This window comes from Mustela nigripes, chromosome 11, assembly GCF_022355385.1.
Source record: "Mustela nigripes isolate SB6536 chromosome 11, MUSNIG.SB6536, whole genome shotgun sequence".
Classification (NCBI taxonomy): domain Eukaryota; kingdom Metazoa; phylum Chordata; class Mammalia; order Carnivora; family Mustelidae; genus Mustela; species Mustela nigripes.
Window position 1 is genome coordinate 30,964,055 of NC_081567.1, and position 14,507 is coordinate 30,978,561.

Consider the following 14,507-nt stretch of genomic DNA (forward strand, 5'->3'; position numbering starts at 1 on the left):
AGTATGAGAACTCCACCATTACCCAAATGCCCTACCTCCTAATACCATCCTGTTGGGGTGAATTTTATGAATTTTACAGAGACATAAACATTCAGTCCATAACATATACCAATCAGAATTCATCCCTAGGGTGTTGTATGTGGAGGTTTGAAATAAGAAAAATATGACTGAGATATGGGCCAGGTCAGATTGATCTATTTTAGAATAAAGCATGAGAGATGAATTTCACATCTAAATATTTTGGAGAAAATTCATAACTGTCATAAATTTACCAGAACAGTGAACTTAAATGTCACCTCCGTCAACATACAAAGTGCACAACAAGTTAATATTGAGCCTTTAGACTTCAGGGAAGAGAAATGCCACAGGAAAAGATGGTACGTAATTATTTTTATGACTCTCACTGCAATTTTCATTTTTGCCTGGATAAAACAGTTGAAGAAATGGATGTTTATAATGGGTAGGAGAATCAGGGCAAATGAACTCATCTCCAAGGAGATTTAAAATCCTTTTGAAACCCTCCTTGATATAGACTGCATTTTTATGCATTTTCTTTGAACTTCATCATTCTGGGCTCTGTTTGCCAACTTGTCTTGCGTCCATATTTTAGACTAAGGCTCCATCTTCTGGAGAAGAACTGACATATAACAACTGTTCTTCACAGAGACCAGCAGTCAGACTCCATTTAGAAGTTCCCAAGACGATGTCTCTCTTAGTCATCGGAGCGATTTCTCATTGGCAACTCATTTTTCCCCGTTTAGAAACAGTGTCATCTCAGCAGAGCAGTGAAACTAGATGTAAGCTATTGATCACCTCCCCTTTTGCAAAGAGAGATTCATAGCACAATTTCATCTCTATATTTATGGTTTCTGCAGGAGGACACCAATCGGAATAATTTCCTTTCCTCCGGCATGTTCTTTCTTTGATCCCTTGTATTGATGAATAGGGCCTGGCTATTATTTTCTCACTCTCTAGAGAAATCAGTTTCTCTGCAGCTTTTACTATCTTTTATTCATGTGGTCTATTCTGAAGCTCCTTCTCGAATGTAAATATTTTAAGAAATGTTTTACATTGATATCATACTTTGGAGAGATTTAAGAAAATGGTCATTTAAAAAAAAATAAACTTAATATTTTAAGAACAGTTTTGGATTTAAAAAAAAAATTGTGAAGATAGTACAGTCAGTTCCCATATACTCTGTATGGTTTCTGTTTCTTGATCAAATAGGGATCCCCAAATGGGGGGTAGAAGCCATGGTGTGGACAGCGAAAGGATTCACCTGAGGCAGAACAAAAGAGACAGAAGTTTACTGAATACATGGGAGGGGAGCAGAGGGCAGGAACGCAGAGGCAGGCTGTCTGCAAGGAGTCACTGTTTTTAAAGGGGGAAGATGAGGAGGTGTGGCGATGTATCGAATTTTCCCTGTTTTGGCAACTGCGCTGGGTTGTAAGTAGCCCACTGGTCAGGTAGGGCTTCTGGATATGTTGAGAAAGGTTGTCTGGGGGGCTTGTCTGTACTTAGCCAGGTGGTCGCTGTGAACCATTGCTCAAGCCTCTTGTCTAAAAGCTGCCCCTATACCCTACATTCCGTTTTCGTCATCATTAACTTGTATTAGTGCAACACATTTGTTTCAATGAATGAACCAGTATGGATGTGTCACTAGAGTCCATACTGTATGCAGACGTCCTTAGTTTTTGCCTAGTGTCCCTCTTCTGTTCCAGGACCCATCCAAGGTACCACATTGTATTTAGTTGACGCATCTCTTTAGACTCCTCTGGGCAGTCAGGGTTTCTCAGACTCCCTGTTTTTGGTGACAGTTTTGAGAAGTACTGGTCAGGTATTTTGTGGACTCTCTCTCCATTGGGATTTGTCTCGTGCTTTTCTCATGATAAGGCTTCTTGGGTTCTTGGGGGAGAGGTACAGTCTCATTTCTTTCTTTCTTTTTTTTTTAATGATTTTATTTTTAAGTAGTCTCCACCTCCAACATGGGACTTGAAGTTTCAACCCTGAGATTAAGAGTCCCGTGCTCTACTGACTGGGCCAGCCATGTACCCCGGTGCTATTTTTTATTCCACTGTGACTCATCACTGTTGATTCTGACCCTGTTTGTGAGGTTTTTCACTGTAAAGTTACTCTTGCAACTTTAAAGTCACAATAAAGTCTCTCTGCAACCTTGGGTGGCCTTTTTTTTTTTTTTTTTTTTTAAGGAAGAAGTACAGCGTTCTGACCACTGTCTGTCTTCAGCGGGAGCTGTGCAGCTGGGATGCTCTTGGTCCTGGTGGAGTGAGTATGGTGGGGCTCCATTTGATTCTATTTTATGCAGCCATAGAGAAAGGATGACCTGGGAAGATAATAAGAAAAAGAGAGGGTGCTTCAGTGACTTAGCTGTGAAGCTTGTACCTTTGGCTCAGGTCATGATTGTAAAGTTTTTTCCGGCGAGATAAACACAACACCAGGCAAAGTGGGTGCAAGGCAAGATTTATTAAAAACGCTCTCCGGCGAAGTTTCAGGGCTCAGGAGAAGGGGAGCCAGGAAAGTTGCGCCGGGAGGAGGTGGGCACCCTCGGGCGAGGTTCCGCCACTCTGGAAAGCAGAGTGGCGGAAGTCGTGCCCAAGGCAGGGAGGAGGGGGCTTTTAAGGGGTCTTGGGGAAAGCTCAGGGGTCTTTTGGCAAGTTTCCCTTATTTGGATATCCCACCGCTCATCGGGATCCCATTGGTCCACAGGAGACCGGGGCGGGGGTCTCAGATTCCTGCTTGGGCCTTTGTTCTCCTGTCCGAGCTCAGGTCTTGTGGCGGGAACTTTCGCCATCTTTGGTAGCCCTTCCTGCCAGCCCAACAATGATCCCAGGGTCCTGGGATCAAGTACTGCATTGGGTTCCCTGCTCAGTGGGTAGTCTGCTTCTCTTCCCCCCACCCCCACCTGTGTTCTCTCTCTCTCTCTTGCTTGTGCATGTGTATATGAGAATGCAAAAAGAAAATAAAATCTTAAAAAAAAAAAAAAAGAAAAAGGGGAATTAGGAAGCTAGATTTCTAGGGTTGGAAATTCTTTTGTCTCACTGGCCAATATGCTACAAGTTTCTTTGGGTATCTTTGAGGATAAGATGAAATCAGTATTCCAGAGTCAAGAGATCTGAGTTCTGTCCTAAAGAATTAGATACCTTGGCCAGGATGGTAGTAGCCTTCTCTGGACTTGGATGAAAGAATACTGAAAAATATTCATTAAATCCTCCGCTAAATAACTTCACAGGGCTCAGGTCACTGAAAGAACTAAGCAAGTATGAGGTAGACTTTATACTACTAATAAAAGAACAACCATAATGGCAGGATTAATAAAACCAGCAATTGTGTATTAATTCTAATTACGTGCCATGCTGTGGGAATTCAGAGTCACTAGACTCATCCCGTGGGCATTCAGAGTCTAGGGGGAAGAGAAACAAATAGCCACGTTGAGGTAGAATAAGAAATAGATTTAGTTTCTGTCCCTGGTTGCTGACACAGAGCTCCTAAAATTCTTGGGATTTCCTGAGTGACAGGGATGGCTTATTATTGATAAGGAGTTCTTTACTGTCATACCTGAGTTTATGCTTGTGTCGTGACTTAGGATGGGGTCCCTAGATAGCCTCGGGAGGGGGCTGGTCACCAGAAAGAGCCAGTAGTTAGAAGATGGGAACTTTCAAACGCTGGGGAGGGGAGGCAGAGCTAAGAGTGAGCTCTATAAAAGCTCTGGAAGAATGAGGTTGAGGAGGCTTCCAGGTTGATGAATACTTCCAGGAACCAGGAGGGTGACATACCCAGAGAAGGCATGGAAGTTCTCTGCACCCTTCTCCTATACCTGGCCCTCTGCATCTCTTCCCTTTGGCTGTTCTAAGTTGTATCCTTTATAATAAACTGGTAAACATAAGTAAGGTGTTTTCCTGAGTTCCGAGAGCCATTCTATCAAATTATCAAACCTGAGAAGGAAGTTATGGGAACCTCTGATTGATAGCTGGTCTAAAATACAGGTGGCCCAGGGCTCATGACTAGCATGACTAACATCTGAAATGGGGGCAGTCTTGTGGGGTGCAGCCCTTTGAACCTTTGGGATCTGGAGTTAGTATCAGAATTGGGTTGATTTGCCGGACGCTTAGTTGGTGTCAGAGTTGGTTGGTGTCAGGAAGAATCTTGAACAAGTGCCGTGGGGATAAAGAGTTGTGAGTCAGTCCAGGAGGCCAGGAGGACGCAGGGGAGTTAAGACTTGAAAGACAAGCAATGAATTACTAGTTCACGATGCCACAGTCACTCATCTTGGGGTGGCCTGCTGTTGGCCCGTACAGTTTCAGTCCTACAAAGAACCCCCATCATCCCATGCCCCCACAAACACCCGTTACAAGTCTGGGTTGTAATAGCTGACTGGCTAATCTGACTTAACCAGCTGTAAACAGAGGTTTCCATGAACTCTTCCTTGGGTTCACTTAGTTTGCCAAAGTGGCTCATGGAACTCAGGAAAAGAATTTACTTGCTAGATTAGTGGGTCATCATAAAAAGACATGACTGAGGAATAACCAGATGGATGAGGTGCATAGGGCAGGGTATGTGGGAGGGGTGCAGAGCTTTCATGCTTTCTTTGGGCCTGTCACATCTCTATTCGTTCACCAGTTCAGAAGCTCTGCAAACCCCATAATCAGCGATCTTTATGGAACCTTCATTTTGTGGGCACGATTGATTAGATCATTGGCAATTGGTGATGGGTTCCACCTCCACCTCCTTGGAGGCTGTGGGAGTTGAGGGTGAAAGTTCCACCTTTATGATCTTGATCCTCCTGGCAACAGCCCCCATTCTTTGGGCTTTCTTAAAAGTCACCTCATTAACATAAACTCCAAAGTGATTGAAAGAGGCTTGTTATGAATAACAAAAGAAAGCTTTATTTCTTTTATCATGTGGGAAATTCTAAGGGTTTTAGGGGCTCTTTGCCAGAAACAGGGATAAAGACCAAAATACATATTTCTTATTATAAATCACAGTTTCTTATCTTTGTTTACATCCATCGTATTTGCTGCCATCTCATTGTCCAAAGCAAATCATATGGCCAAGTCTAGCATCAGTGGAGCTGGGAAATGCACTCTATCAATGGAAATGGTGGAGGAGGAGACAATGTATTTATTTTTAATTACAAAGCTTCTTTTTTTTATTTGAAACCAGCTGTACACTTTGCTCTCATAAGCCATTCACCCATTTCTTTATTTTTCTTTCTTTTTTTAAAGTTTATATTTTAATTTCCGTTAGTTAACATACAGTGTTATGTTGGTTTCAGGTGTACAATACGGTGATTCAACACTTTTTTAAAAAAGATTTTATTTATTTATTTGACACAGAGAGAGAGAGAGAGAGAGAGCCAGTGAGAGACGGAACACAAGCAGGGGGAGCGGGAGAGGGAGAAGCAGGCCCTTTCTTAAGCGGGGAGCCCTATGCGGGGGCTCGATGCTGGGGCTCGATCCCAGAACCCTGGGATCACAACCCAGCGGAAGGCAGATGCCTAATGACTGAGGCACCCCTCAACACTTTCACATATCACCTGTGCTGGTCACAAGGAGGGTACTTCTTAATCCCCATCACCTGTTTCATCCATCCCCCAGCCCCTCCCGTCTGGTAACCATCTGTTCTCTTTAGTTAAGGATCTATTTCCTGATTTGTCTCTCTTATTCCTTCTCTCTCTATTTTCCTCCCTTTGCTCATTGATTTTGTTTCTTAAATTCCACATGTGAGGGAGATCACGTGGTATTTGTTTTTTTCTGAATTACGTCACTCAGCATTATACTCTCTGGATCCATCCATGTTGTTGCAAATGGCAAGATTTCATTCTGCTCTGTGGCTGAGTAATACGCCTCTGTGTGTGTGTGTGTGTGTGTGTGTGTGTGTAATATAGATAGGTAGATAGATAGATAGATAGACACCTTCTTTACCCACTTGTTTATCAATGGACACTTGGGCTTCTTCTGTATCTTCGCCATTGTAAATAATGCTGCTATAGGGGCACCTGGGTGGCTCAGTGGGTTAAAGCCTCTGCCTTCAGCTCAGGTCATGATCCCAGGGTCCTGGGATCGAGCCCCGCATCGGACTCTCTGCTCCGTGGAAAGCCTGCTTCCTCCTCTCTCTCTCTGCCTGCCTCTCCGCCTGCTTGTGATATCTCTGTCAAATAAATAAATAAAATCTTTTTAAAATAAATAAATAAATAAGTAAATAAATAATGCTGCTATAAACATAGGGGTGTATGTATCCCTTTGAATGAGTGTATTTCTATTCTTTGGGTCAACATTCAGTCGTGCAATTGTTGGATTTTATGCTAGTTCTATTTTTAACTTTTTGAGGACCCTCTGTGTCATTTCCACAGTGGCTGTTCCAGCTTGCATTCCCACCAGCAGTGGAAGAGGGTTCCTTTTTCTCCACATCCTCACCAATACCTGTTGTTTCTTATGTTGTTGATTTCAACCATGCTATCGGTTTTTGTATGGCCTATGAGCTATGAACGGTTCTTATTGTTAAGCCCAAGTTTTCGTGTCTGAGAGACCACCAAGGAGCCAACACCGATGTAAACACACGAGGGTTTATTCAGCAAGCTTAAGCTTGGGCCCAAGTATACCTGACACAGAGGAGTAGAGACTTGGACCCCGAACCAGATTACAGTCAGTTTTTAAAAACAGAGTAGGGATGGATTTGGCAGTAGGTGATTGGGCCATGATTGCATCCCTATGTTCTTGTGATCTATTACAGTGTTAAGCTATCCTATTTCTGACATGATTTATTACAACGTCAAGCTATCCTACTCCTGACATGACTTATTACCTCATTAAGTTATCCTATTCCTAACTGGTTTTTGGTATGGTGTTTTGTTTTCAAAACCTCTGGTCAGTCTTCTTGGAGCCAGGGGTCATCTACCGGTCACGGAGGCCTAAGATGGCTGCCGGGCCAAGATGGCTGTACTTATGTCAAGGCTAGACTTGAGGTAGACAGCCTTGTTTTTCTTGGTCTCCACATTATATTTTTTTAAGGGTTGAAAAAGTAAAAAGAAGAAGATCTTATGACGTGTGAAAATTATATGACATTCAAACTTCAGTGTCCGTGAATCAAGTTTTATTGGGAAGAAAATATTTTTTACTCTGCCCTTTTTGGTTCTTTGGCTGGTCTAATAATCAAATTAACATAGAACAAATTAACAGGAGAAAAATTTAGTTCTAGGGCTTCTTAAGACTAGACAGATGGTCAGGCAGTTGAGGCTTGTATGCCATCCAGAGTTGAGGAGAAGGGTGTAAGGGTATGGGACTTCAAAGCAGAGAGAGAGAATTCACAGGAAGATGAAAAAAAAGTAAATGTTTGATAAACAAGTGTTTGCTGGGCTATATAGAAGCAGTGCGGTATGGAGAGGACTTTCATTTCCAAGCCCTGCTGAGCTCCCCACAACTTACCTACACCTAGTCCATATTTTTTGTAGATATCTCGGGTGGCAGTTCTCTTTCTGAACCAGCACTCTATCTAAATTCTTTTAGACAGGGAGAGGTAAAAGTTTTTCTTGAAACGGCTGGATCTTGGTCATCTTCAGCTCAAAACAATCCACATTGCCAGAGTGGTACATTTTGGGGAGACTTGTTCTGAACCCCTTCAGTTTTATAGGAATGTAACAAAACTCAAGAGGTTCATTACTTTACATATATCAAATTGAAAACAACCCAAGGAAGTGATGAAAGCCAAGAGCTTTCATTGCTTGTTATAAGTCAGGAGACAGGGAGGTAGCTCTCAAAGCACTGTCTCCCCCTGAGGTTAGTAGAGGAAGCTTTCATTCAGTGCCTCCGAGGGCAGGGGCAGGGAGCTTGGAGAGGCATTTTTGGTTCAATGGCACATGCCTAATGTGTCAACATGCTAGGGCCTACATTGTATGTTCAAATAATGGCAGATAACTCTGCCCATAGGAGGAGATCTTAGTGTTGTAAAGAACTGAAGGCAACTTCAAGTCAGCTCAGGGGGGCTTCCTTGCAGACCGTCAGCTCCAGGCTGGCTCAAACTGGCTCACATAAGGTGCTATCAGGTGACCCCTACTTGTGCGACTCCCTGGCTGGAACTATTAGTTCAGCAAACCAAACACATTCCTTCCCTGCTTTTGTCCCTTCCTCTCCTCCCTTCTGCCATGACCTTGAGCCCTCTATTTGAGAACTTCTGTTGCCTTCTAGCTACAGGAACACAGCCACACCCATTTGCTGGGTATTTTCCACGGTGGCTTTTGTGCTACAGGGCAGAGCTGAGTAGTTGTGACAGGGACTGAACAGCTCACAAAGCCTAACAAATTTGTCATCTGACCCTTTACAGAAAAATTTGGTAACCCTTAATGTGTTGCCTTGCTGGTAACAATGAGGTCGCACACAAATATGATATAAAAAAAGATTCCATAAAAAGATGAAAGCTACCTACGTTCTCTCATTTTATCTTCATGATAGCTGGTGTGATAGGTTAGGGGATATGTTATTGTAATAATGAAAGAGGACTTAAGCTGCCTCCACTTTGACCTCAGTCTCCACATTCTGATTAAGTTCTTCTTTATAGGTTCTCTCTTAACTCAGGCAAGAGGCAGGACACTGGTGGCCAAAGCATCCGTGATGGGCTCTTAAACTACCTGTCTCACAATAACAACTGCCCTGACCCCAGGAATACCCTGCTTGATTGACTCCAAGACAAGGATCTATCTGACCTTTACTGCTCACCTGCACATACCCACTGACCTTTGTCCCCCATTCTCCTTGTATAAATCTAGAAATAATTTTCAGCCCTTTGGAGACAGTCTTTGGAGACTCTAGTCCACTGTCTTCCTGGTGTTGGCCTCCCTGAAATACATCCCTTGTTTCAACACCACTTGTTTCTCTGTCTTTGGATTTTATCCATGGTGGGTGGCCGAACCTGGTCTGTTTAGGACTCCAGGTGCTCTTGCACCCGTGGGCCCTGATTGCAATATGGAGTCCAGTTCTTGATGTTCTTCTTTTTTAAAATAGCAATGCATTTTCAAAAAAGATTTTATTTATATATTAGAGAGAAAGAGAAAGTATGTATGAGTCAGGGGAGGGACACAGAGAGAGAGAGAGGGAATTTCAAGTAGACTCTGAGCTGAGCATGGAACTTGACATGGGGATTAATCTTACAACCCTGAGATCTTGACCTGAGCTGAAACCAAGACTTGGACTGTCAACTGACTGAGCCACCCAGGTGGGTGGCTTCTTTTGACTTCACCCTCCATTTCTTCTTTGGCCCACATCTGGACAGGTCAATAAAGCCCTTGTTTCTTTCCTGTTTTGATGCTGGTAGGAAATTCAGACTTCACAAATCTCTAGTCTGTGCATAGGAACTCTCCCCTACTCCCCCAGCCTCACCCCTTAGCCACTATAGAGGTCCCATTTGCTCTCTCTGCCTCCCTCTGGCCAGTCTGGAGCTGACTGTGCCTATGCTGGTCTCCCCAGAAGTCCCTTGTGTTGATTAATTCTCAAATTCTCTTGGTGTGTGAAATGTCAGCAGCCTAGACATTTTAGCTACACTAATCATTGATACATCTAAGGGATCTACTTTATTGGCTAGATTGGATGGTCTCAGTACCGCCATACTTAACTTTAAAACTTAAAACTATATGGTAAGACAAGTAGAGAAGACAGAAAATGGATTTTTAAAGACCTGTTGTTTCCCCAGTAAATATGTAATATGACTATCCAACCATCCATCCTTCTAACATTTTTGAACTGCTCCTATATGCCAGCTACTGTTTATAAGGGCAGAATCTTTATTCATCTTCGACTTTCAGAAGCACAATGGGCTTGATTCCCAAGTGGATTCCCAAGATCCTAGGATGGTTTGCCATTCCTACTTAGTGTTGACTGTGGAAACATACTTCTACAGGAAGCCCAAAAGTATTCATTGTCTTCTGGGTTAGTCAGGACACTTTGGGATGAAAGAGACTCAGAAATCAGCAAGGATGGTCAGCATAGAACTGGCCTCAGGGCCTGGGCAGTGTTTTTACCCTCTCTCACACACCAATGTGATGCAAAGGTATATTGAATACAAATATTTGTATTAGAATGGTATCAAAGGGGTGAATTCTCAATGAGAAAGCATTGTCTAAAGTGAATTCTATTAAACCAATTTAATTCTGTGATGAGTGATCTACACGAGTCATTAAGCTATTCTTAATTTTCCATACATCTTCTTATTTTTTCATTTTGCTGAAATTAGTGGCATGGGAATTGTTTTCCACTTAACTTTTACAACAAGTTTGACTTAATCTACTGTTTCCCCCACATTGCATATACTGATTACAACTTACTATTGATTCCATTTTGAGACCATTATTTCTGCCAAGTTCTGTTTTCCTAGGATAAATTTAGCAAAGATGCACATTTTGCGGAGAAAAATGTGATTCATTTGTCAATTTTTAAGCAGAAGTAAGTTTGACCCTCTGTGATGTGTAGTTGTTTTCAGGGTTGTTTGCATTGATAATTTATACTTGTTATTAATGGAATAAAAGAATGATAGTCTGTATAGTCTGATAGTCTATAGTCTGATAGTCTGCATTTATTTCTTAGTTACTCCATAAAGAAACTGTTAGCTGTTTTCTAAGGCATAGAGGCATGGAGACAGAAGTGGGGAGATTTGGGGAAGGAGTGGAGAGAGGAAAGGAGAGAGGAAGACCTAGAACAGAGAGAGAGATGAGGAGGGAAGAAGACTCTAGAACACATCTTGTCTCTGAATCAAGGGGCCCTAGATCTGTTTTCAAGATGTTTCAGCATCAAGTTGGGTTCTAATCCCCTTCAGAGAAAGAACAGGACTCCGGGCATACAGACTCAGGCTCCGGTCCTGGCTCTGCTGCCTACTCACCATGTTGCCCCTGGCAGGTCACCTAACTGGTCTGAACCTGGGTTTTCTTATCCGTGGAGAATACCCAGCATGCCCATCTCCTAGGGTTGCCGTGAGGACTCAGAGACTCCATGTTGAATGGTGAATATAACACTGACACCTGACGAGAGCTTGGTAAATGTTTGGTGGTAGAATAACCATCATTCATAGTAATAACTGATTTCTGGTACAGAGACTTTATCATGATCTTCTGTCTTGAGGATTTGCAGAAACCCTCCCTGCTGTTTTATTCCCTCACCCATGGTTTGCTAGTAAATGTTCAACAACTTGCTCTTTAGGGAAAATAAAGCCTCGGTTTGTGTCCTTTGCCAACTTTTGTGGCATAAATATCTCCACCGTAGCTAGTTTCAAGCTCCTGACGTGATGTTATGCAAGTTGGAACTGGGAAGAAGCGTGCAGAAGCTACCCATGATGCAGTGCTCCTACCACATGGATACTGTAGATGCTGTGGGCATAACTGATTTCAAGAGTATAGATAACAGTCAAATGTAGTGAAATAACTAGAAAGGGATAAAGTTTGAGTATTACTTTTGTTTTTTAACATGGGATATAATTTTTGTAATGTAATAACTTCTAATGGTGGCCATTTATTTGTTGTTGTTGTTTTAAAGATTTTATTTATTTGACAGAGATCACAAGTAGGCAGAGAGGCAGGCAGAGAGAGGGAAGCAGGCTCCCTGCTGAGCAGAGAGCCAGATACGGGGCTCGATCCCAGGACCCTGGGACCATGACCTTAGCCGAAAGCAGAGGCTTTAACCCACTGAGCCACCTAGGCGCTCCTAATAGTGGCTATTTAGCAGTCAGCTTGCAGAATTTCTGGAAGTGTAAGCATCAGGTCTTGTGAGACCATCTGGATCAGTTCCTGCACACCATGGCGGATGCCCCCTGGCCCTCCCCGACCTCCTTATCCAGTCCGTCACCCAGGCCTATTGATTTCATCTCCTATATATCTCCTTTAATCAGTACTCTGCTCTCCATCTTCATTTCCACCTTCCTGGTCTAAGCCATGACCACCTCTTGCCTGGATGGTTATAGAAGCCCTTCTAACTTTCATTTTGCTTATGTTTCCCACCTGTTCCATTCTTGATTATGAAGCTAGAGGTATCTTTCTCTTTTTAAATAGACCTTATTATTATTATTATTTTTTTTTTAGAGCTGTTTTAGGTTCACAGCAAAATGGAGCAGAAGATACAGAGGTTTCCTATACGCTCCCGGTCCCACATGCATGCACAGCCTCCCACGTTATCAACACCCCCATCAGGATGGCACATTTGTTACAGTTGATGAATCTGTGAAGAAGGTCAGGACAGTCTCCTTTTCCTGCAGTGGGCTCCTTTGGCATGTGGATTATTTTGAGCTGAAGGCAATCGGTATCTTAGGGGTACAAGAGAAACTTTTTTTTTTTTTTTTTTTAAGATTTATCTATTCATCTTTAGAGAGAAAGTGCACGTGAGCACAGTGGGGAGGGGCATAGGGAGAGGGAATCTCAAGCCAGCTCCCCACTGAGCACAGAGCCTGACCCGGGACTCCAACTCACGACCTTGAGATCCTGACCAGAGATCCTGAAACCAAGAGTCAGATGTCCAACTGACTGTACCACCCAGGCACCCCCCTCAAGAGAAAATTTTGCCTCTCTCTTAATTACCTAGAAGAATCTAAATTGGGGGTCTTTCCCAGAAGAAAGGTTATTACCAGAAATAATTTTTTTTTTTTTTTTTAGATTTTATTTATTATTTTGACACAGAGAGAGAGCGATCACAAGTAGGCAGAGAGACTGGCAGAGAGAATGGGGAAGCAGGCTCCCTGCTGAGCAGAAAGCCCGACGCCGGGCTTGATCCCAGGACCCTGGGATCATGACCTGAGCCGAAGGCAGAGGCTTAACGGACTGAGCCACGCAGGCGCCCCCCAGAAATAAATTTTATCTGTCTCATCTATATGGCAGGGCAAACATCTTACCACTAAACATCTACCTTCATTGCCCTGTGAGATGCATTCCCTTCCTCTGAAATCCCAGATCCTTTCCCCTTTGCCCTTAGCTCAGGGCGCCATATATATTTATACCTTACGTTGCGTGACTATCTTGGGAATGTCCCTGTTTGTGTGGATTCCCTGTCCCTGTGCTCTTACATTTGATTTTCTCCTGTTAATCTATCTCATACCAATTTGATTCTTAGTCCAGCTAGAAGGACCTTTGAGAGGGCAGGATTTCACGTCCTTTGACACCAGCATGGACACATCATTATCACCCAGAGTCCATACTTCGCATTTGAGTTCATTCTTGTTGTTGTATGTTCTCTGGGTTTGGCCAAAGGCATGATGACAGGTGGTGACCATCGCAGAATCCTACAGAACAGTTTCACGGCCCTAGAAATTGTGCTCCCTCTACTCCTCCCTGCCTTCCCCTCAGCCTTTTCAGTCTGACTTCTTTCCCTTGGTAATAATGTGCATTTAAGGTTCCTCTGTGTCTTTTCAGGGCTTGGTAGCTCCTTTGAGAGTTCTTTTAAAATGCAAATCAGCCGTCCTCTCCTCCTTCCTGCTCTTTCTGTTCTGCCCACGCTTGAGCTCCTTTAGTCCCCCCCCCCCCCCCCCCCCCCCCCCCCCCCCGTACTGGCCCCTCTCCCTCTGGCCATGACTTTGGCACTGCCAGTCTTCTCAACTTAATCACTTTTGCTTCCTTGCTGCTTTTGGCTGAGTCTCATCCTTGGGAAGCATCATCTCGTCAGGAGAGCCTCTTCTCTCTCTCTTTCTGGATGGAAAACCACCTGTCTGAGACGCTTTCATTCAGTACCTATGAGAGGAAACCTTTGTCTGGGTGTCTGATAAATGTCTGTCTCCCTTGGGTGACAGTAAGCTCCTTGAGGACAGGAGGCATGACTGGTTTTGCTCTGGCACCAAGCATCGCGTTTGGTGCGTGATACATGCTCATTAACTATTTGTTGGCTGCGTAAATGTTGACCAAATCTAATTAACTCTGAATCTTACAGACCTCCTGTTTCTTTTATATTATTCCAAATATCACCATGCAGTGACATCTGAGGCCTGATCTGGCCCCTGTTCCAGAACACCTGTTGGGTTAGGATATGTCTTACCTCATTCTTTGTATTAGATTTATTCACTTCACCAAATTACGCTCTTTATTTACAAAGACCATTGAACTGAGATAAGAGATAAATGAAAAATGAAAAGACTGGGTTTTGGTGTTTTGTTTTTTTTTTTGCTTTTCGTGGTTGTGTTTCTCCTAGATTGAATTTCCCAGAAACATGATGAATATTTATTACAGCATTAACCAGCCCACTCAACACCAGTTGCTGGCTTTGTTGGCATCACCTTGATGATGCAACCCAGTCAGTCATTCTTTTTAAGTCATTTGGCCAATAATTACCATCTAGGGTTTTGGACAAGAAAGGAAAACCATCATCTTATTTGTCATAAATCCCTTATTTGCCCAGAGTATTCAAAAAGACATTGCCCAGAGGAGGAGGATTCTTTTGAGCTGGCCAGGCATTCCAGAATGTACTTTTTGTACCGGCTGTCGGTAGCACTTTGGGGCAGACATTAATCAAATTCTTGACAGAGGTTTGTGGGATATT

The 14,507-nt window shown here is 43.2% G+C and overlaps 1 long non-coding RNA gene across 2 annotated transcripts in view; it reads left to right on the forward strand.

Moving 5' to 3' along the window:
* LOC132027225 (uncharacterized) overlaps nt 1-14,507 on the forward strand; it is a 53,178-nt gene that overhangs the window by 21,504 nt on the left and 17,167 nt on the right. For both annotated transcript variants that reach the window (XR_009407099.1, XR_009407098.1), the window contains exon 2: nt 2,208-2,292. This is a non-coding gene — a long non-coding RNA (uncharacterized LOC132027225). The remainder of the gene's footprint in view (nt 1-2,207; nt 2,293-14,507) is intronic.